Source organism: Falco punctatus, assembly GCF_963210335.1.
Source record: "Falco punctatus genome assembly, chromosome: 7".
NCBI lineage: Eukaryota > Metazoa > Chordata > Aves > Falconiformes > Falconidae > Falco > Falco punctatus.
This window is the reverse complement of record NC_137587.1, coordinates 62,001,281-62,022,848: the sequence shown is the minus strand read 5'-3', so window position 1 is coordinate 62,022,848 and position 21,568 is coordinate 62,001,281. Positions and strand designations below refer to the sequence as shown.

Here is a 21,568-nt window from a genome sequence, read left to right as displayed (position 1 = left end):
TGCTCTCACTTGATCATATGTCAGAGCCTGAAGTCCTTCACAGCTGTCATGAAGTCCTTGGGAGTCCTGGTTTTGTTACCCTGGGATGTATTCTTATTTGCAAGGGCTTGTGGCTGCACGTAGTACAGATTTTTTTATCTAGATTTTTTTTACATGGACTATGACAGATTGCTTTTTATTGATCAGGAAAACAAGTGTACACCTCCCAAGAGACCAGCACTTTCTGATTCAAGCCCTTTCAAGTCCTTTTACAAAAATTAAAAATAAAAAAAAAAATGAAAACTGAAAAGGGATTTTAAAGAAGAAAAAGGTTCTGTCAAATCTCTGATATCTGCAAAGCTATAAATAGATACTTATTAAGTTCATAGAACTTCATAGCTTTCAGAAAGCTATTGGGAGGAACAGCATGAAAAAATGGTGTTTGTTTCTCTAGTAGAATATAGATTGACCCTCCTAAATGAAGACAGTTGGCAAGAATGATATGATCTGAGACAGAAAACCAGCAAAAATTCAGGGTTTATATAAATTTATCTTTTTAACTTATGTCTCAACTCCAGCAGCCTGCCATAAAGAAAATGAAATGCAAACTGGAAATACAGGCTTGTTCTAATAAATGCAGGGGGGAAGAATAAAACTAACAAATATATTTGTTTCCCTACTAATCCCTCTTCATTATAGGACATAGCTGTTTTGCTTAATGTTCACAAATGAATCCAATATGAACTCAAACAAAAGGAGGTTTCTTTTTCTGTTTGTAGATTAAATCATTTGTAAAAATATTTCAAGTGGAGTCATCATCGAAAAAGTCAAATAAAAACTCTGTCTCACAGAGGCAAAAATTTACCATAGTGGGTATCTTTCTATGGCAACTGGTAAGAGGTAATTTTTCCCTGGAGCCTACTTCCATTGGATCAGTAATGCTCCGGTCTATAGCAGAGTTTGCATTAGGATCCATGTACCAGCACGCATAATAATGAATCGCACCCTACATTGATTTAGTAAACCAATAGGTTTTATTAACTCAACAATGAGATTAAAATGGATTAAAACAGGAGAGGGGCTCTATCATTGCACTGGTAATTTACCCCTGATTCTACAGCAATTGCAATTCACTTTGGTTTTAATACCTGATTAGACTCCTCTCAGCACTGCTGAGATGTTTTCTCCGGTGGGGAAAGCGCAGCAGATACAGGCAAACCTCGTACCCGCAAGTAACTGCAGAGAGGGCAAGCAAACAAGCCACCTTTAATCAGAGTTGGGACTTCTCAGCGTTATCCCAGACAAAGTCATCAATGATTTTTCTTGGCTGGGACTTCTGAAGCCTCCTGAGCTAAAGCACATGGAAAAGGCCCCCGGGACTGCCAGGGAAACAGCGGCTCAGCCCTGATGCTCACTGCACCTTCTCTGCCCTCCCTGCCGGGACAGGCAGCGCCCGCAGTGCCCGCCAGTGGCTGGGTCGCAAACTGGCTTTAAACCGTGTGGTTCTGGCAGCGCCACGGTACCGAGCAGCACCACTGAGCTGTAAGATCTGCCTGAGAATAAAGCAAATTCTGCCAAGCAGAGCTGCATTGTAACCAGTACCCAAGCAGGCAGTTTTAAAGCCATGAATCCTTCTCCACTCTGTTACCTCCAGCGCAGATCTGTGCCTGTCCCTTCAGTTCCAGCCCGCTCAGGGTGCTACACCACCCTTCTGCAGGACTTCTTTGGGAGTCCTTTGGTGCAAAGCAGTGGGTTTTGACCCGCTGACCCAAGGATGCCTGAGGATCTCTGGCCTAAAGGACCTGCAGTGGGCAGCTATAAATCTTGCAGAGCTGTAAAGCTACTGGCAGTAGGTTCAGAATTGCTGGACGGGGCTTACACATAGAAAGCAAGTAGGTTTTAGAGGCCAGCAAACTGGAAAAGGTTGAAAAACACTCGCATATAACTTCTTCTAGAGCCTAGGGAGAGTGTACAAGAGCCTCCCATTTTTCCTGGCCAAGCCACCTACCCAAATGCTCTTTGGACTTAAAATGGATCTTAATGGAAATTCCTGCTGCTGCCCAGGTGGCTCTGAGCCCAGCCCAGTAAAGGTCCATTTTGTATGGGCTGGCCTGTGGGTATAGAAGCACAGAAGACAGGGCTGGAGGAGACCCTGAGGAAGTATCTAGTCCTCCTCCTGAGCCAGGAAAACTAACACAACGAGTATTTAATTGCTTTCGTATGTTGGGTTTTATGTGGTTTTTTTTATAAATTGTGTGTAATCATCAAGTTATGCCATACATATGCAATAAAATTAAGAAAATATTCAATGTCTCCTCACAGAAAAAGCTAAAATAAACCTAACTCTCCCTTCCTGAGTTAATCCACCATGAACAACTCAATCAATAACCATCCTTCTAAGCTATCATCCACCCACCTCACTCCTTCCCACCTCCCCCTGTTTTCTGGGAGAGGTTTGAATCAAATTGCCAATAACTATTCTCACGATCACTGTAATTATGACATTCAATATTATTGCTATTTGTTATTAGATCAGTGAAGTAAATGCTTTTTCTATCTGTGGGAATTTGCAAGATTTTGAAATGGTTTTCCCTGTTCTGGATTCATCAGCATGAATCTGAAAAAGAAGTACAGATCAGATCAATGCACAATTCATTTAGATACCTTGAAAATATTTCATTTAGATGGTGTTGAGCTTTCTGAAATAAAAACATAATTAACTTAGCTGTTGAAAATGAGGAAATAGGATGTTTTTGCCATTTAAAAAAATTATGGTTTCTTCAAATGGGGAAATTAATTTAAACTGAACTTCTCTACAAACAGTTTGTATTGACCTACTGACACTACCAACCGGAAAAAAAAAATTAATCTGAAAATTGTCAGCTTGCCATTTACTATTAAAAGTTTATATAATACATACAAAGTTTCATAAAAAGTTATTACTGGTGTTCTCAAAAAGGAAAAAATAACGGCCTACAGGAGTTAGGCACAATCAGGGATTTAGAGTCTGAAACTTCTCAGATATTTTTGATACCATCTCAGCCTTCAGGTCACATGGAAATAACCTTTAATTCTGCGGCTTTAGGAGAGCTTCCCAGGGCTCTCAGAATTTTATTCCAGGTTATATAAGTTTATTTTTGTACAATTATAAAATAATCGCCAAACCGTTATCCATCCTTTTAACTTTTTGAAGGTGCTTATTTAGAATAAATCTGATCTTATTACATCTAACCTAGTTTCACCAGTTTTAGGTAAGTGCTGTTCATCTCAGATATTTCACACCCAGCCTCTCTCAAGCATGGGCAGCTGATACAGGCTTGACTTGTCACCGAGTTCAGCCTGGGAACTTGGCAACTGCCTGAGCAAGTGACTCATGCCCCAGTTCGTGCTTCTCTCTTAGCTCAGACACATTTGTCTTGAGAAGAGCTGTAGAAATAATTGTTTTTTGGGGGTTGGTGGCAATTCTGATTTTATAAGTATACTATAAATCACAGTCAAAACCTGATGCCAGCTTGCTTTACCATCGTGCTTTAAAAAGGTTACATCTAAAGAGGTTTTCTGCTCATTTCCAGCATCTTGAACTTCTCTGACCCTTTGTCTTTGTCTTTTCACCCTAAAACCTTTGGGCATGTAAAGCTTTTATGGCATTAACTGTCATTCCTCCACGAATGCCCCAACTGCGTTACCTGTGCCTGGTCTAGCTCCAGCCAGATGATTTTGTCTGTACAAAGCAGTGATGCTGAGGTTCAGCAGGTCCTTACTATGAGCCTCAGAAACAGTAGCAGCTCTGGGAGGAGAGCCTACAGACCAAGTCACTTGTTTAACCACCCACACAGGTATGTAGTGATGGCTGCACCAGCAGCTCCAAGCAGCAGCAAAAACTCCCTTGTCTTGAAGAATATTTATGAGCCCTGGAGATTTAAGGATGCCTGTGGCAAATTGCCTCAGTTCCTGCCTTTGTAAAAAGCAGGGGACCCACTAAAGAAAGAGGGTGGCAATCACCTCTAGTGATTTCTCTAGTGGGTGACCACTAGAGAAAGAGGGTGGCAATCAGCAGATATCTTCTTCTGGAGGCACTGGGGACAGTCTCTGCGACATTACTGGCTCTAGCCTGTCATGGAGTTGGGCACGGGTGAGCAAGCTCCTTGTGACTGTGTGAGAAAGTCAGTAGCACATAAGACATCTCCCTGACTCATAAAGGAAGGACTGTGGCTGAAAAATAATATATTGCAAGGAAAAGCCATATAACAAAGTGAGACATAAAGAAGCTCATAAAATACGCTTCCCAAAGAAATTATGTAAGTCAAGGAAAAAAAAAATTATATAAAACTCCAGCCTGACCATTTCCTTATCCTGGTACCCTGCTATAACGTTAACATGGCATTCAACATAGCACTCTGTGGGAGCATTCGCCCCAGGTGAAGAACAGCAATTAAAGTATTTCCGACGTGCCATCTATTTCTCCTTAAGCTATCTGAATTGTCCTTTGTTGAATAAAAAAAGACCAGTCACATAAAAAGGTCTTTCACCCTGCCCCAAGCGAGAGGAGGGAAGGGGAACATTTCTGAACATACCCACAAAGTTAGTGGGAACAGCCTGGGGAAAATCGTTCCAACAAATATCTGGTTCATAGCTAGGTTCTCCAGATGGCATCAATATATCATAAAGAGTCAAAGAGAGCCTTTCTGAATGCAAATTGCTATTCACATTTTACCTAATTTATGCAAATTAGCTCATTCAGTCTTCCACCTAATCCTCTCTGGAGTTACTCCAAGGTTTGAAAGGAAAGATATTCTTCTCGCAAAATATATATATAATCCATATTAATTGCTTTTGATTGAGATGAGTGGGATGGACAGCTATTCCAGCAGTTAATACTTTAATCACTTCACCTCAGCAGCAGCCCTGCCTCAAGTGAGCAGACCCTGACTATCCATCCCCATTGCTAACATAAACCATAGATGGTTGTGTACTGAGATGCTCCTGGGGGGAAACTGTCATGCAGGCAGACTTTGAGAAGAAACCGAGCATCACTGAGCAGGGTTGAGGAGAGCGCTGGTGTGGGGGCAGATCCAATAGGCAGCAGCCCAAACCAGCTTGGCTACTCAAGCTGTGAAGAGGGCTGCAGGAGCTGAGTGAGGCTCAGTGATGGAGCTGCACAGAATGCCCCAGGGGTAGAATCATATAATTATTTATGCATCGCCCAGCGTCTATAGTCCTGGGTTAACAGTTGGACTTGATGATCTCAAAGGTCTTTTCCATCATCAAGTCCAACTGTTAACCTAGGACTACAGATGCTGGGCATTGCACAGGGATGCAGTGGCAGAGCTGGAGGCAAGACCAGGTGGAACCATGATAAGAAGTGCAGAAATGCACCTTTTCCACCCTCTGAGGAAGGTGGAGAGGCAACGATGGCAGAGGAGAAAGGAAGGGGTCAGCATCTCTGCTGGGCTATGCCAGAGGCATAGGAATACACTGGGACCCATCTCGTCAATGGACTCCAGTACATCGCCAGTCCAGCCAGCATAAGCAAGAGGCACTAGTGTGCTCCAGCATCTTTTCGCACCCTGTCCTGAACTAGGAACAGAGGATTTTTAGAAGAACGGATGGAAAAAGTAGAAGATAATTGAGTTATGAAGTCTTTCAAAAATTTCCACTTATTAAGAAGCGATTAAAATATGCTTGGGCATATTGACTCCACTCTGTCCTTGTTTAAATGGTGTGTGTTATCTTGAATAGCTGTTCCTTAACCACACACTGATACTTATGGATTTCTTATACCTGTCACTTGTGTCTGGATGGCTGTGATCAGTACAGAGATAAAATAGAAGACTAATTCTGAAATCAATGAATTAGAGATTTAATACATTGATATTTCATCACTTATCTCTGTAGAGAGAAGAGATTAATATGCAAGCAGTAAAATGTACTGTGCCTCTTTGTTGTACCTGACAGATCTCAGATGAACTCACAGATTGGGATTTTTCAGGATCGTCTGAGAGCTCATGGCAACCTATTACAGCTGTACCAAAACCCACCCAAATCTGAGTGCCTGAAGTATATGTTAGGTTCAACAGGGAAAATTGGGCCTCGCTTAGATCTACTTTACTGATATTGCCCAAACCTGTAATTCACTTGGCCCAACAGTGGACCTATATCAAATCACACAATCCTTTTGCATTATCTGCTTCCCAGACCAAGGCAAAGGCATTGGCCAATGTTTTTCAGCAGATATTTTTTTCTTATAGCACTGTCAGTAAGGAGTCTGCTTTTGCCAGTCAGGAAAACTTGTCTCTGAATCATTTTGAATTGACATTTCAAATACATATTTTTTTTTTATGTAAGGTCTGGAGGAAAACGCTGAAGCAATTGATTGGTGACTTTCAAGAAATGTATTTTTTTTTTCCTCCTCTGTAGGAAAGACATGGTATTTTCTGACAAGCCCTAGGGACAAGGATATCACTGCACTGCACAGCTGTATTTATATAACCTGAGTGATGTTGCCTGCTACATTTCAGAGGGATCCATAAGATTACAAAGTGCAAGAAGATGGGAAGAACCTTCTTTTGCCTCCAACTACATGTAATGGTGGTTGTTTGGTTGTTTTGGTGTTTGGTTTTTTTAATGTAACTAATAGTAGCACATACATTACAGTAATGTAATTTCCAGGTTATATCACCTGAAATGGAGCTTTGACCACAACAGGTTGATCACTTTGATGTAAAAAATGGCTATAAAGTATGCAATTTGTATAAAACCTCAGCAAGCTGACTTTACTTGTTCAGACCTCCTCTTCAGCAAAGTGATTACTGATGTGTGTCCAGGGACAAATCTCACATTTTTCAGCACAATCCGTTACTCATTGCAGATGCCTACAGGAGCTCAGCAAATCATTCACTAACTGATCTCGGTCAGTCAGAGCAAGCCCCATGTTTAAACTGCTTGGAGAGCACCTCTCATCAAATTAGCTTTAAGGAGACTTAGAAAGGAGCCTTGAAAGTAAGATGCTTAAGTGGATCTTCATCAATTTCTAAACTGATTTACTTGAATCAATACAACTTTTGACTGCCGCCAAGCCACACTGCTTTAGAAGCTGTGGACACTTGCACAAAACAGACCTCAGCACCTCCCCTTTCCAGGGCTTAGGGCTCTGTCCAACAAATCACTTAAGCTTGGACTTGAGTTTAAGTACATGAATATCTCATTAACATCAAGGAAACTATGTTAACTAAAGAATATGTGTAAAGTGCTTTGCTGGACTGGCGCTGTAGACAATGCAGTCATCGTTGTTGGGTAAAAATATAAGCCAGACAAAGTGTTACAGCGAGAGGATAGTATGATCTTGAGAATTACTCAACAACAGCAAACTGAGAGCAGGAAGATGATTGACTGATTATTTTTCCAATTCATGGCAACCCACGGGAGAATCTAAATCAACTCCTGAATGCTGCAGGGTGACTTCAGACCAGCGATTAGAGTTGAGTGAAGTGTTTTGATTGAGAATAAATTAATTCAAAAGTACTGTTTTGGCTAAATGGAAATCTTTTCCTGACCTATTTTGATTTCATCTAATTTTCCATTTCCAAAGAAAAATCCCAAATGGAATTTTTTTAGACTAAAAACATCCATAAAGCTTAATGTGTACTTTTTTTTTTTTTTTTTTTTTGGGGGGGGTGGGGTGGTGGCAGTGGGGATAATCTTACTTAAATGAAAACACTGTGGAAAAAAATCCAAACAAAAGAACATATGCTTTCAATTTCAGTAATATCCCATCAGGAAAAAAAGATTTTAAAAATTGTGGGTTTTAACTGAAAGATTGTGTATTACTTCTTTTCTTTTAGGAAATACAATGAATAATGTTTTTTTTAATAAACAAAGACTGGCTTAGATCTGGCAAGTTTTCATCAAGAAAAGAAAAAGAAATTGAGTCAAATGAAGGACAAAGTGCCTCTGTTCTACATCTACACAAAATAAACTTTTTTATTCCCTACTAGCTCTTGCAGTTATGTAAAGCTACTGAACTGGGAACTCTCACCTTCAAAGGACTGCAAGGAGACAACAATTTGCAAATGAAGGGTTTCTTCCTGTCCCATATTAAAAGGGAGGGGGTTTTTCATAGATTCAAATAGCTTTATGATCAAACTTTTTTTTTTTCAAAATCACAGAATAACCAGTTTCTGTTATCAGAGCATGATTATATTTTATGCCTCAAAGAGATAAGAAAATAACATCTAGACTGACATCACTACAAGCATATCTTAGAGAGACTTTTTCCTTTCAAGTGCTATTTCCCCAGAAAGTCAATGAACCAAAGAACAGTCTTACCCCACAGTATTCCTGTCTGAAGATGGACCACAGCAATATTCCCCTCGCTTGCCTTATGTTCACATTCACTTAAGAAGTCGCTGCTCATGGTGACACCTTCATTTCCTAACTCATCCTCACCTCTGCTCAGCTCCAAGTACCCCAGCACTATTCGAACAACCAGCATTGCATCTTGTTGCCTCTAATTGAATTATATTGAATTTTAATGAGTTTAATTGATTGTGATTGTCTCAGGGGCTGCACTGACAGCTTTTTGTCAGGGGCTTGATTGTGTTGTAGAGTTGGAGGGCACATAAGTGGTTAATGAAAGGCCACACAAGTTAATGGGGAACTGGAAAACCAAAGGGAGACCTAAAATGAATACCTATGGAAGGAGCCAATGATGAATAAAGGCAAACAATTTATTTGACTTGAAACAGGTTATAAAGGACAATAATTGTTTTAAATAGAAAGCTGTTGAATTATAATTGGAAGTAATTGAAACTCACCGAAATATTGAATAAAACATTAGATATTTTAAATGGTATTATCTTTACAATTATCATTGGAAATAATTGCAGTGAAGCCCATGAACTGTTGTGAGAGGAAGGGAGTCACCCAGGGCCCATTGTTTTTCACAGTCATTACCCAGAGTGTTTAATCGGGAGGTATTTATCAATAAGTGACAGCATTTGTTTCCAATCTGGCATTTCACAAGTGAATGCCAGTCCTACTAAGGGTGAAAAGGGAGGGAAGTAAGGAGCAAGAAGGAAGTATCTGCTCTTTTTCAGAGCCATTGTTTCAGAAATTAGCCAAGAAGATGCACCTCCCTGGAAGCCTTCCTGCCTTGTTTCTTGGATTTGGAGGTTTAAAGACACACTTTCATGGCTGTGCATTGTCATCCTGAAATGCTTTTCCTGAACACTTTCAGGACAACATGTACACGTTGTCCTTTTTCAGCTAGCAGAACTGCTTAAAAACAAGGAACAGTTTCCAGGGGAAAAAAAAAAAAAAGAAAAAAAAAAAAAAAAAAGCATTCATTTGTCACAGCATTCAAAGGTTGTCACATCAACATATCTATTTTTGGTTCCATGTCAAAAGTTTTAACTGCCTTAACTTGCTGGCTTCAAATACAGTTGTTTCACAGCAGAATTCATCGCAGATGCATTACACAGCAACTCAGCTCTGACCTGGGTGTCTGCCTAGGGATGGCCATGTACTGCTCTCTCCCGAGGGGGAAGGTTTGAATAACCACTTTGTAGCAGACTACGGTTTCATGATGCGTGACATCCTGACAGAGTTGCAGGGTGATTAATATAATTATTACACTGGGCTTGATGAATTTTGAGACAGCAATCATGGTAGGAGCAAAGGAGCATTTCACCCACAGAAACATCTCCACAGATTCTGATCAATTCATGCACAAAAATTACCTTCCTAATTGTCATGGGCCAAATTTTCCAAAGCAGGCACACAGCAGGCAAGGAATTGAATTACAATGTTTTCAGGTTATTTTTGGTCCCATGGAAGTTAACTATTTTCCATCCCCTTGGTATAGAACTAGATGTTAGATATTAGCCTATTAATGCTACATTTACTATGGACTATAACTGAGAAAAGTGAAGGAATATCATTGAAAGGTCAGTTGGGGAAAATTGCTGGAGTGGCAGATGAAGATGATGGCTTTATCTATAAGGAGGGAAAGAGAAGGGTGAATATGCAACATGCACAGAGGAAAAAGCAGCTGAGCTTCAAGAGACTAACATAAGCTACAGCAATCTGCTGATATTCCTGAAGGATCTATTAACAACGGGATGATTTCTTCCCAGATGATCATCTGTTCTGTCTTAGACCAATATCTAACAAAGTCATATGCTGGGCATCTGGCTTGTTTGTGCTTCTTCTCTTGAAGGACAGAGTAGAAGGGAGATTTTGCTTTCTAATACAGCTTACAAAACCTTTCATGTTCCAGACACACAGAGGGAGCAAATGAGATGCAGCTGAAGGGAAAAGGACTGATTCTGCAATACCCTGGGCCATGCCTACGCTCCACTGCATGGTGTAAGGACCTGAGCAGACTGCTGAGGAAGGTTCAGCATAGATGGACAACTCCTGGTGTTCTTTCAGGATACAGTGACACATCAGCGTTATTGGTCATAAGCTTGAACCCTGTGCTCTGTGTAACACCCAAACGTAATACATCTGAGGGGGGACAAATGCTGAGGTGAGGCCAACAGATCCCCTTTTTGCCACAAGCTTTTCCACTGATGTGCCTGTGCAATTTCACAGCTCTATGTCTAGAGGTGTATCTCTTCCCACAATCCCACCTTGACTATTTAGTCTAGGGTAGCTGGCCCTCTCATTACTAGTAACACACACCTACATTCACATGATGTGATGGCTTCTCTAAAAGATGACATATACTTTCCTCATCATTGGAGCTCTTTCACTGTGACAGAAAAATAACAGCAAGCGGGTGAGGAGCTGATACCATTTATTTGGATCTGCAATGGTTCTGCAGTGAAAGGTCTGATTTATCTTCCTTGGGAGACTGGGAGGCGAGGACCAGAATCTGATGCAAGAAGCCCTTGCTGTTGCAAGTGATGCAAAACTGATGCAAGGATCCATCAGCAAGTGAAGAATCTGGGACGTCATGGCTGGTTGTCATGGTGCAATTTCCAGGCTCCTCTGAGCTTGTCTTCATTCTTTTTTTGATTGTAAAGTGCTGTGTGACGTATCTGTCTGGAGATCGTGCAAGGCAAAGGGGGTGGAGCATGCAAATATAAATTATAAGAACTAGTAGGAAAGGAAAGAGGCACTTGCTAAAGATGTCTAGACACCATAAAGAGCAATTAGCCAGGTCTAAAATTCTGCCAACAAGTATACACGGCAGGAAACACAAACATAAGGAAAGCAAGAGCCACCAGGCTTCACTTGGCTTCTACCACTTCATCAGGGCTAATTAGTGTGTTCTTCCGTGAGTCCTTAAAGAAATCGACTATGACAGCAACCAGTTTCAAGTGAGATGCACTAGTCTAAAGTGTGTGTGTGGGGGGGGGGGGGGGGGGGGGAGGGGGGAAGGAACAGGAACGTAGAAACCTGCATTGTCAACTACCGTCCTGATAGGCTCAGCAGAGAACATTCAAAGCCGAGCGAAGCAAGGCCGAAGACAAGGCAAATGGATGCTCCCAAGTTAATTTGTGATGCCATACTGCTTGCCACAGCTGGGGTGGAAAAGTCTCAACTGTCTGCAAGATCCTGTCTGCAAGTGCTCATGTCACTGCTTACACGCTGGTGTTTTGCAGCCGCATGATGCAATCACGAATCATATTTGCCACATGTTCCTCAGCACATCTGGATGTAAGAAGATGCATGTACGCATGCATTGTGGCCAGGCAAGCAGCGTGGTAGTAATGCTTTTAAGCGAGTGCATGCACATCTGTACAGGTACTGAAGGTGGAGGCTTCTTCTCCAGTCATTTTCATTGCCCTGTCCATCTTTCCATCATTTCCATAATGACATTACCCTGTCTTCTAGCACTCTGGGAGAAGGATCACAGGGCATCGGTGATTTGAAAGCTACAGTCACACTCATGTCATGAAATATGATATGCAATTCCAGGTGCATGAAAGAGGCAAATGAAGTTTGAACAGACTATCCTACACTTTCTGAAGTTTCCACTTTGTAGCCAAAAAATGCAAATATGCATGTGTATAATATAGATACATCAAAACTAAAGTCACATCTTGGGCCAAAATCAGGTTGGCAGCTTCCCTTTAAACAGTTTTATGGATCATTAAGTACCCCACAGGAGGATGACTACACCAACTACATTTTATTGATAGTCAAGAGTTTCAAGCCTGAAACAAAACAATTATTCATGTTAACTAGAGGCTGGAATAACCTGCCCCAGACCAATGTCCCCTCAGAACACACGCGCGCTCAAAATCCAGTGTCAGATTTGTTTCTTGATGTATTTTTCTGTTCACCCAGGATTAAAATATGCTGGTGGATGCTTTCTTTAAACAGATTAGCACAACTGTTTTCCTGAGATGGTCTTTGGCAGGCAAATAGACAGGATTTTTTATGTGTGCTCCAACAAAATGTCAGCATCTTCATATAAGTACTACATACTCCTCTAATAAAATCAATGAAAATGAACTTATCTTACCAGCAGAGCCAGCCTTCACAGTCCTGTGTGTCACACTTTCACATGAAGTTCTATGTTCAGGGGCAAGGGGAATCATGTGCGTTATTTCTGTTTACTGCCTTCCATCTCAGATAACTAATACATCAGTGAAATTTTGGTTATTCAGTGTTACAAATTCCAAAGAAGCCCTTTAACTATGGTAAATGCAAATATGAGCTAATGCACATAAAAAGTGTTAATTCATTCAGTACTTAGCTCATCACTGAACACTTCATCATCTCCCATAAGACCCACCTCCCTCAGGCTGCTGGGCAATCCTATTCATCCCTAGTCCACAGGTGATGTACAATATGATGAAGGATCCATGGCTTTCCAAAGACCCCAATATCCTCAGTCAGTACAAGCTTCCCAAAAAACTCCAGCCTTTTAGATGGTGAAACAAACTGGGATATCTGCCTTTAAGTGCTGCAGTGGGAGCTTAAGCAACTCTGAATGTGGTTCTCATATGCAGGACCTCTCACAGTCCTGCAAGACTTGACCAGTATTGCAGAGGAAAGCGAGGTAGCTGCACAGCGGAGGAGACAGCTGAACCTGGGTCTGCCAAAATCATGACCTGATCATTAGACCAGCAGATGACCAAACAATTTTAATGCTCACTGCAGTAGCAGCTCATTTTAAAAACCTGGTCTTGTCATTTGGCCAATGCTAATCTGCTACCACCAAAACATAAAATAGTCATCCAGCCCCCAAAATTCTCATATTACTTGCAGTTTGTTGTTCCAGTGGAATATATGTGGGATTTATTACACCACTACCACATTCCTCACTAACCCAGGGCAAAATCAGAAAAAATCCTGGACAGGTAAGTTAAACGTACACAAAGCTCCCTTCAACTCAGCCAGATCTTCATATTTTTCTCTTGGTATGGGAGTCTTCATGTAAAGAAGCTAAATCTGGGAACCTTGTGAATGATAAATCAGTTATGAAATGGGAACCTCCATTACAGGCTGTCTACTTAATTATTTGACAAGTTAATTAATCTCCTAAGCAACTGTAGAACTGCTGTTTCCTTGGTAAGAGATGGAAACAAACTTTGGCAGATCCCATAGGTCTTGGCACAATAGTGTCAATAAGACTCCAGAAAGTTATGTATAATAGACACCAAGTGAGGTCAAACTGCCTCCGTAGGGGTAAGTGGAGTTGCTTATTGCCTGAAGGTGTTTATGTTGCTAATTATTTTGCTGCAGCTAATTATGGTTTACCTGTTCAGTTACAGCTAAGTTTTCAAGAGATGCCTTTATAACCTTCAGGAAGATATCGGATCATGATAAGAAAGGACAGAGCCTCCTGCCTCGTTAGAACAATGGCATCGTCTGCCTCTCCTCAACAGACAACACAATTACAGATGACACAATAATTGATGCTGAAGTTTTCCAGTGAGAAAGATGGACACACATTATTATCCCATCAATCTTGTTCCACATGGTGTCTTGTATCTCTGGTTTTTCCTACTGTGGCGGCAAATTGACTGAGGCACACTGAACAGTCTGTCTGTGTTCCCAAGGGTACCCCGTGATGGAGTGAGGGCATCTTGCAGGGCACGAGGAAAAAAGGTGAGCCCAGAGAAAAGATCACTCAGTGTGCACTGAAGCCAAATTTACTTCCACCACCTTCTTTACCTGCTTATTTCTCCATTACATAGTATTCATTTCAAACGAAACATAGGAAGGTCCAACGCCTACTTACTACATGTGCATTGCGTTACACTGAGCAACTGTTTGACCATTAAAAGCAACTGTCCCTCGTTCACACGCAGTTCTATCTGAGTTTAAACACAGACACCGATAGGATATCTGCCAGGTCTGTAAGTACATGTAAACCCCAATGTGAATGAGTTATGTATCTATTTGACAACTTTCCAGTCATCTAATCTAAGTTACAGTTTTGCCCGATTTATAATAGCATTTGGCACTTATGTGTATTTACTACCTTTCATGTGCTTCATAATCCCTACATCCAAATCATGGAGTTGAGCTTAGTCCAAACCCCATATCTACTGTTTTCCATCTCTTGTTGAAAACAATTTCTGTTCATATCTGACAGATGCCTGACTTCTACCTGTCCACTATTTTTCCCAATAGCTGAGCAGAAAATTATTTATTCAGCTAATGACAATAATACCATTAGTCTAGAAATATAATTGCATATTCTGTTTAAAAAAAAAAAAAAAAGCCACTAAAATATAGTGTTTGGCACAGCAGTATTATTCCTGTAATGAATAATCACTAAAGATATTATTGTGGATGCAGTTACCATGCAGCAATGTGAATAAAATGCTTTTGATGGAAAATTGTACTTCAAGAAAATGTATGCAATAGTACAAATGTATTACTGCCCATTAATATGTATTAATTCAATGAAAAATGCCTGACTGAGCTGGTTTACATAGATTAGGATGGCAGGCAGTGAAAGGAAACACTTGGACTTGGTTAAATGGGCTGTGAAGATAGGAGGAACTCTAATCCAAAGCACAGAAGCGAACCACCAGGATAGGCTGTCCAGTTATGCCGGTATGGTTTGTTCCTTCTCTGATTCATATCAGTGGTTTTATTATGGTGAAGAATCAGCATTCAGCATTCCTGGTGCATTAGGTCTACTCAGTCCTCTGGAATCTCTAAAAGCTTTTCATTTAAAAATAATAAAAACAAGACAATTCTTCCCAAGGTAGCTACTTAGCAGGAATCATCTCATTTGCTTTAGTGTCTCCAGGACGCAGAATCTGAACTCTTGACATGCTTGTCATTGTCAAGACAAGCTTATCTGTGCCTAAAATACTCAAGTAATTCAGTCATTACTTTCATTTTGTGCACATCATGCAGGGTTTGTTCCAACTCCCCAGACTGCACCCAGTAGGGTATTCCCATAGCCTTGAGGGGGAACTTTCACGGAGACACATCACTGTTTCGAATTATTCCAAAAGCATCCTTCTGTCCGGGCATGGTTAGTTACACACAGAAAAACCAACAATTTCACTCTCCCTTCTGGCTAACAATCTTGTTATGAGACAAACTGTTATGGTAGTCATATGCTCAGAGTAAGATGTAGCTTTTCCTGAGTTTATTTAAAAAACACACAGTACAAGTCGTAAAATAATCCATCACTTGGTGGCTCTCTCAGCCCTACAGCCTGCACAAAGCCCTGCTTTTGATGTGGGGCTGGTTGACACCCTCACTCCCCTCTGCCTGTGCAAGAGGGAAGGTAATGTTGGAGAAGGTTTAAGTGAGGAAAGATGGAATACTGACCCCAGAGTAGCCTTTCTGGAAGGACAAGGTGGCCTAGTGTGGATCAAGTCACCAGGGATGCTGTATGAGGAAGGAAGAAGAACCAAAAGAATCTGGGGGTCTCTAGTTTGAGGATTATGGGAATATCAACAAACAGCAGATGTCTGGAGGCAAAATATGCACGTGATGGGGTTTGAGGACACAGAGATGTATCCTGCAGTGTACATGGATTTTTTTCATACTTCTCAGTGTCAGGGTACAGGTTAGTTACTACTAGGAATGACCCTTGGAGATTTTTACTAGCAAAGTAAGAAACATCCCAAGCAAAATCAAAACTCTTCTGTGAAACACCCATGCTCAAAGCAAGATCAGTTCAGGATGGGGCAAGAACCTAGAAGTAAAACTCTAGTGCACCTTAAGGGACAAAGTTACAGCAGCTCTAGGCTTAGTTTAGAGATCCCTGTTTACAGTGATAATAATATTTGTCCCAAGAGACACCTATTGCTCTTCCATGCACTGGGTAAAGTTTTAGGATGGGAGTAGTTGTTGACCTACAGACTGGAGCTAAGCACATTGAACCTGGCCTGCTATTCTCATGTAATACTTGTGAGGTTCCAGCAACTTTAGGTGAGTCCCTTCCTCCAAAAGAAGAGGATTTATATCAGTTTGAGGCCAGCGCCAGCCTTTGTGAAAGCAGGAAGAAGAGGTCTATCTCTTGTAGACATGATAGCTACTAATTCTGCACAGATAAGGCGGATGAAGCTAAAAAATATGAAACAGCTCTGCCTTGGAACAGCACCATGTGTGACCTTCATTTAATCCATTTTGTATGTGAAGTCCCCCAGATATGACCAGTAAAAGAACTGATATTTCAGCAGCTTTTATTTGCATAAACCAACTTAATTTTGACACTCAGAACTTGTTCCACAGCACTTTCATATTGGGGCACCAGGATATAAGCATGCCTGAAAGACAGAAAGACAAAAAAGGAGGAACTTATGTTCAGAAAAAGATCTTTATATATGACCTTGCTAGGACACAAAGGTTACCCAAACCAGTGAAAAATTAGATTATAAATTACTACAAAAGATGTACTATCTTCTTAGCCCAAACAGCCTGATAAATTGTATGTCTAATCTCCAGTCTTACCCACATCCTCATCCAATTTCATCTGCCTTGCGTAAAACCTAGTAACCTCTCAATAAACACAGCTGACCAACATGAGAGCAAAGAGTAGGGTCCCTGTAATACCTTAAATCCCTTCCCTCCAATAAAATCTGATGGGATCTTTAATGACCACTTCTTATCTAAGAATTTTTGAAATGACGGAACTTGAATCATTCTTTCCACCTCTGTTTTTATGCACATTGTTCCCAGGGCTCTAGTGACATTCTAATAAGTGTATTGAATTTTGAGCTATTATAGGGATTTTGTATATTATTTATGAGAATGGATTGATTTGTCTCTTATGTGAGGGAATATACGTAAAATTGAGTTTTGTTGTGGTTGTTTCTTTGCTCAATGTCTCTGATATGATCATGGCTTCATAACAATTTCAATATATTATTGCCAGAGGTACTATAAAATAGGGAGACATTATCCTTCATGCCATAATTCTTTCTCTGCTGAATAAACTCAAAAGCTTTCTTTTGTTTGTTTATTGACCCTTTCTTTGGAACATAGTAAATTAAGTGAATGCTGTTAAACAAGAGGCCAAATTACCTTGTAGTTTCACCAAAATGGACTTCAATTAGCTATGTTTCTATGACTGTGCTATTATGCTATTCATAGGCAGGTTATGACATTGACAACAAATCAGTGAAACTTAAGTCCTGTTATTATTGTCTTGAGCTAAAAAATACCTATTTATTGTGCATGTGCCTTGTTCCCTGTATAATGGGAGCTTCAGCCAATATGGTCAGAAATAAAACTGACATGAAACACCTGCAAGTTACATTGGCTTTGTAAAGCAGATCATTCTCAAAATAAGTGTGGGAAATGGAAGGAAGGAAAAAAAAAAGCAGCAAACACAGGGTCTTTGGGATGTCCTAATTTCTGCCATCTCACTGTTCCAGCTGTGCAGAAAGGGATATTTGTGATCCAGGTCTGACATGCCCTCAAAGTCTGACATGCCAGAGGATGTTGTGGTCGAAATTAGATACTTGGACACACCAGAAGATTGTTTCCTTCTGCTGTTACTTCACTGTAGAATATATAAACAGGAAATTGTCATGCACTGGCTCTTTCAATAAGAGAATGACAGGTTATCAAATAAATTTAGTTGATGGCAAGTTCAAAAAATACATCAGGAGATTGCTCTGCACACAATGTGGTTTTGAACCCCTTGTCATGGGACGTTTGGGATGCTAAATTTTTTGTATGGGTTTAAAAAGTGGTTGGATAAATATGGAGAGAAAATTATGTAAGGGATTATTAAATATAAGGATATCACCTCCAGTGCAGGAAGTCCCTCATCTGTAAGCTGTCTTTCAGAATGAAAGGTCCTCTGACACTGTTCACAGCCAATTTGCTGCTAATGGTCAAGCTTAAAGAGCTCTTGATAGAAATAACATCTCAGCTAATCTTTAAATAACTTCTAAAACCCTAATAGCAGGGACTGCGAGTAGAGAAGTTTACACCTTCCTGATGAAAGGCTGAAGTTGCTCCAGAATGCAGCTGTGTTGACATTACTGTGATGTCTTGATCTGTTCATGCATGCAGCAGGGACAGAGCCCCACAGGGCTGTGCAGTGTGTAATCCCTGTCACAGCCGTGCTGTTTGCAAACTCCCAGCGAAACATGCTGCTTTAACTCTACTTGGGTTTACTCTGTTTTTGCATTTACACTGCTTGCTTTGCATTATCCTCATGCCTACTAAATGGATTCCCAGTCCAGGGTGTTGAATTGGTGTTTTATGGATAGTACAGAGCATGAATTCTCAAGTTTACTCTATATAGTCATCCCTATTTATCTTGCTGATGCCAACCTCACCTCTTGTCCCCTACCACTCAAAAAGATGCCCTTTAAAGTTTTACCCTACTCTGAAATATTTTGTTGCAATTCAAAGATTATTCCCTTGTCTTGCCTTTTTTAAATTTTCTTCAACTAATAGATAAACAGCTGCAGCAGCATGCAACTTCAGAGCGCCCTGCTGCTGTTCTCAAAAACGAAACAATCTGTACTTAAACCAATTTGCTTGTAAACCCCTGCTTTCCTGCCTCCAGACTGCTAAACTGTTCATGCCCATCGTGACAATCTGTTTTTCCAATGCAGAGATCACTCTATCAGTGCCAACTAACCCAGTACAAACTAAGCCTGCAGGCTTTGCCTAGGGAAGAAAAAATAATGTCTCTGACCTCATCACCTAACTACATTTTATAGGAGCAATACAATTTAGATTGACCACTGAGGTCTGGATGAAAGGCAAGGTCATTTTAAAAGGTGAATAATATGTCCCTGTCATTGGGGTGCAGGATTTACCTCTGGAATCCATATTAAAGGGAATCTCACAGCTATCAGGGAGTTGTGAATATTGTATTTCAGTCTGAGCTCAATGCACCTAACTGCAATGCAAAAATATGTGCTAGAAATCAACTTGAACTGTTAAGATATGAGACACTGAGAATGAACACAAATAATTCTAAGCCAAGGCACCAGCAGGGGACTGATAGAACATATAACCAGGAGACTGGCTGTTTGTTTCTTTATTCATACTGTTTTATGATTTCATTTCTCTGTGCTGATTAAAAAGGGACTGAAAAACAGTGTTGGAGACTGAATATTTTGGGCATATGCTGTTCAAGTCTCCCCAAAACAGCTCTGCCACAATCAATCCCTTTCCATCTTTAAATTAGCAGGCTTTCTTAAAAAGCATTTCTCCTAACTGGTGTTCAGTGTTCTGGTGGAAGGAGATCATCTTCTGAAATCTAAGCTAATCATGCTTGTTAATACCTTTTACCAACAGGTATCTTCTTGTCCTTTAGGTTAAAGTGGTTTTGCTCTCTCCTGGTGTTTACAGCACTACGTAGTTATCTCAGTCTTCAAAATTTTAGGCTGCACAAGCCAAGTCTTCCTAGCTTTTCTGGTAGGACTACTTCTCCATTCTCTCGGTCACATTGTCCTGTTCCACAACTGCTCCGTTTCAAATCCATCCTTCTGGACTGTCAAATCTCAGGTCAGGAGGTCTGATCTTGCACAACAGCATCAACACTTTTCTATTTCAAGAACAATACCAACTGCTATACTTAAACCCCACACTGACTTTTTAATGGTGACATCATATTGGCGGCTCACAGATACCTTGTTATCAACCGTTACACCTGTGTTTTTCTCCTTTTATGTCATTGCCAATTGACAGATCCACAGATCATAGTAAAAAATATTGCTACTGTAACCTAAATACATGATCTAGTGGTCTACACTAGGAGATCCCATCCTGTTTCTGTTACTGGAACTCTAAGAATCTTCTAACTCTTCTTACAATATTCCAGCACTTCTTCCCATTTACCATGTTTTCCAGATTGATATCTACAGGTACAAATGTAATATGGACTTTTTATACACCAAGTATTCATGGATGAGACTCCAGGAAGCCCCTTTAGTTCTGCCATTTCTACCCTTCTTTCCACCTGATGCTTCTCCCTTTAAAAAAAAACAACAACCAAAACTATTGCTCTTTCCCCTTCAGCTGCTTCCTTGTTTGCCTTATAGTCCCTGTGTTAAACCCCATATTCACCAACAAAACTAATAATTTCTCATGCAGCACCATATCGAATGCTTTACTGAAATCCAGATAGATTAGATCTACTGCATTTCCTTTGTCTAGAAAATCAATTATTTTATCAAAGAAGGATATCGAGTTAGTCTGGCACTCTCTGTGTCTTTGGTAAATCTATCTAAATTTTATCCTGGTTTACATTTAATTCCATGTCTCCAATTATTCTTTCCTTAAGAATTTAGTCTAAAGCCTTTGTGCAGTCATCTCTATTTGTGATCCAAGTGGCTTTGACCTTAGTTTGCAGGGACCCTACACAATGAGGTTCATTGTTCGGATTCAAGATTTAGATGCAAATGCCTGTACAATATCATGATGTGCACTCAGAAGTATCTGTGCACAGGGAGTGCAACAGGAGAACTAGAGCAATGAAGAGCTAAAACCATCAGACATTCAGGAAGATGTAAGGAAAGCATCATAAATTCTTGCCCTATTTTTAAGCTCTTTTTTAGACCCCTGCCAAGACAGCTGCCCCTGTGCAGCTATTTTTTTCTGATGAGGATGTTCTGAGTCTACTGCTTCCACCAGTGTACATTGCACTAACAGAAAAGAGTCTCAGAGGGTGAAGGTTCCGGCACGAATCAGCATCTGCAAATCTACTGAGACAGACTGAATTACGTCCTTTCATCTGTTCTGGTTTTGGTGTCCTATCCAAGTCTCAAAGGGAAATCCAGGTGTTACAAAAGCATCTTCTGCATCATTATTTGATATTTTGCTCACCATTTCACATCCTTCAGAAGAACAGAACCAGTAATTGTTTTTTCTGGGGGAACCCTCAGAGATAAATATTGTTCTTTTCTTTTTCTCTTTTCTCTTCTTGCTCTCTCCTGTCCTATGAAATATACTATCCTCGTCCTGCTGAAGCTGCTATAAATGAAAGGCTGTCAGTGCTGCCATTATAAGCTTCATTTTTAAACACTTCATCATTCAAAGGCAAAGATTCCTTTTCTCTCCTTGCCACATCTGATGCTGGGTGAAAAAGGTCAGGCACAGGCTACTGCCTAAAATACAGTTCCTCCAGATTTTTAAACACAACCATAAGCGTTGTTGAGCAGAGATGGGCTAGCAAGACTCCAATATA

The 21,568-nt window shown here is 40.5% G+C and overlaps 1 protein-coding gene across 1 annotated transcript in view; it reads left to right on the top strand.

Annotated features, from left to right (window-relative positions):
- The window catches only part of AGBL1 (AGBL carboxypeptidase 1), a 465,261-nt gene extending 444,882 nt beyond the window's left edge, over positions 1–20,379 (top strand). Inside the window, exon 25 of the mRNA XM_080396228.1 lies at positions 13,704–20,379. The gene's annotated coding sequence lies outside the window, so the exon portion shown is untranslated. The remainder of the gene's footprint in view (positions 1–13,703) is intronic.
- The last annotated feature ends 1,189 nt before the right edge of the window (positions 20,380–21,568 follow it).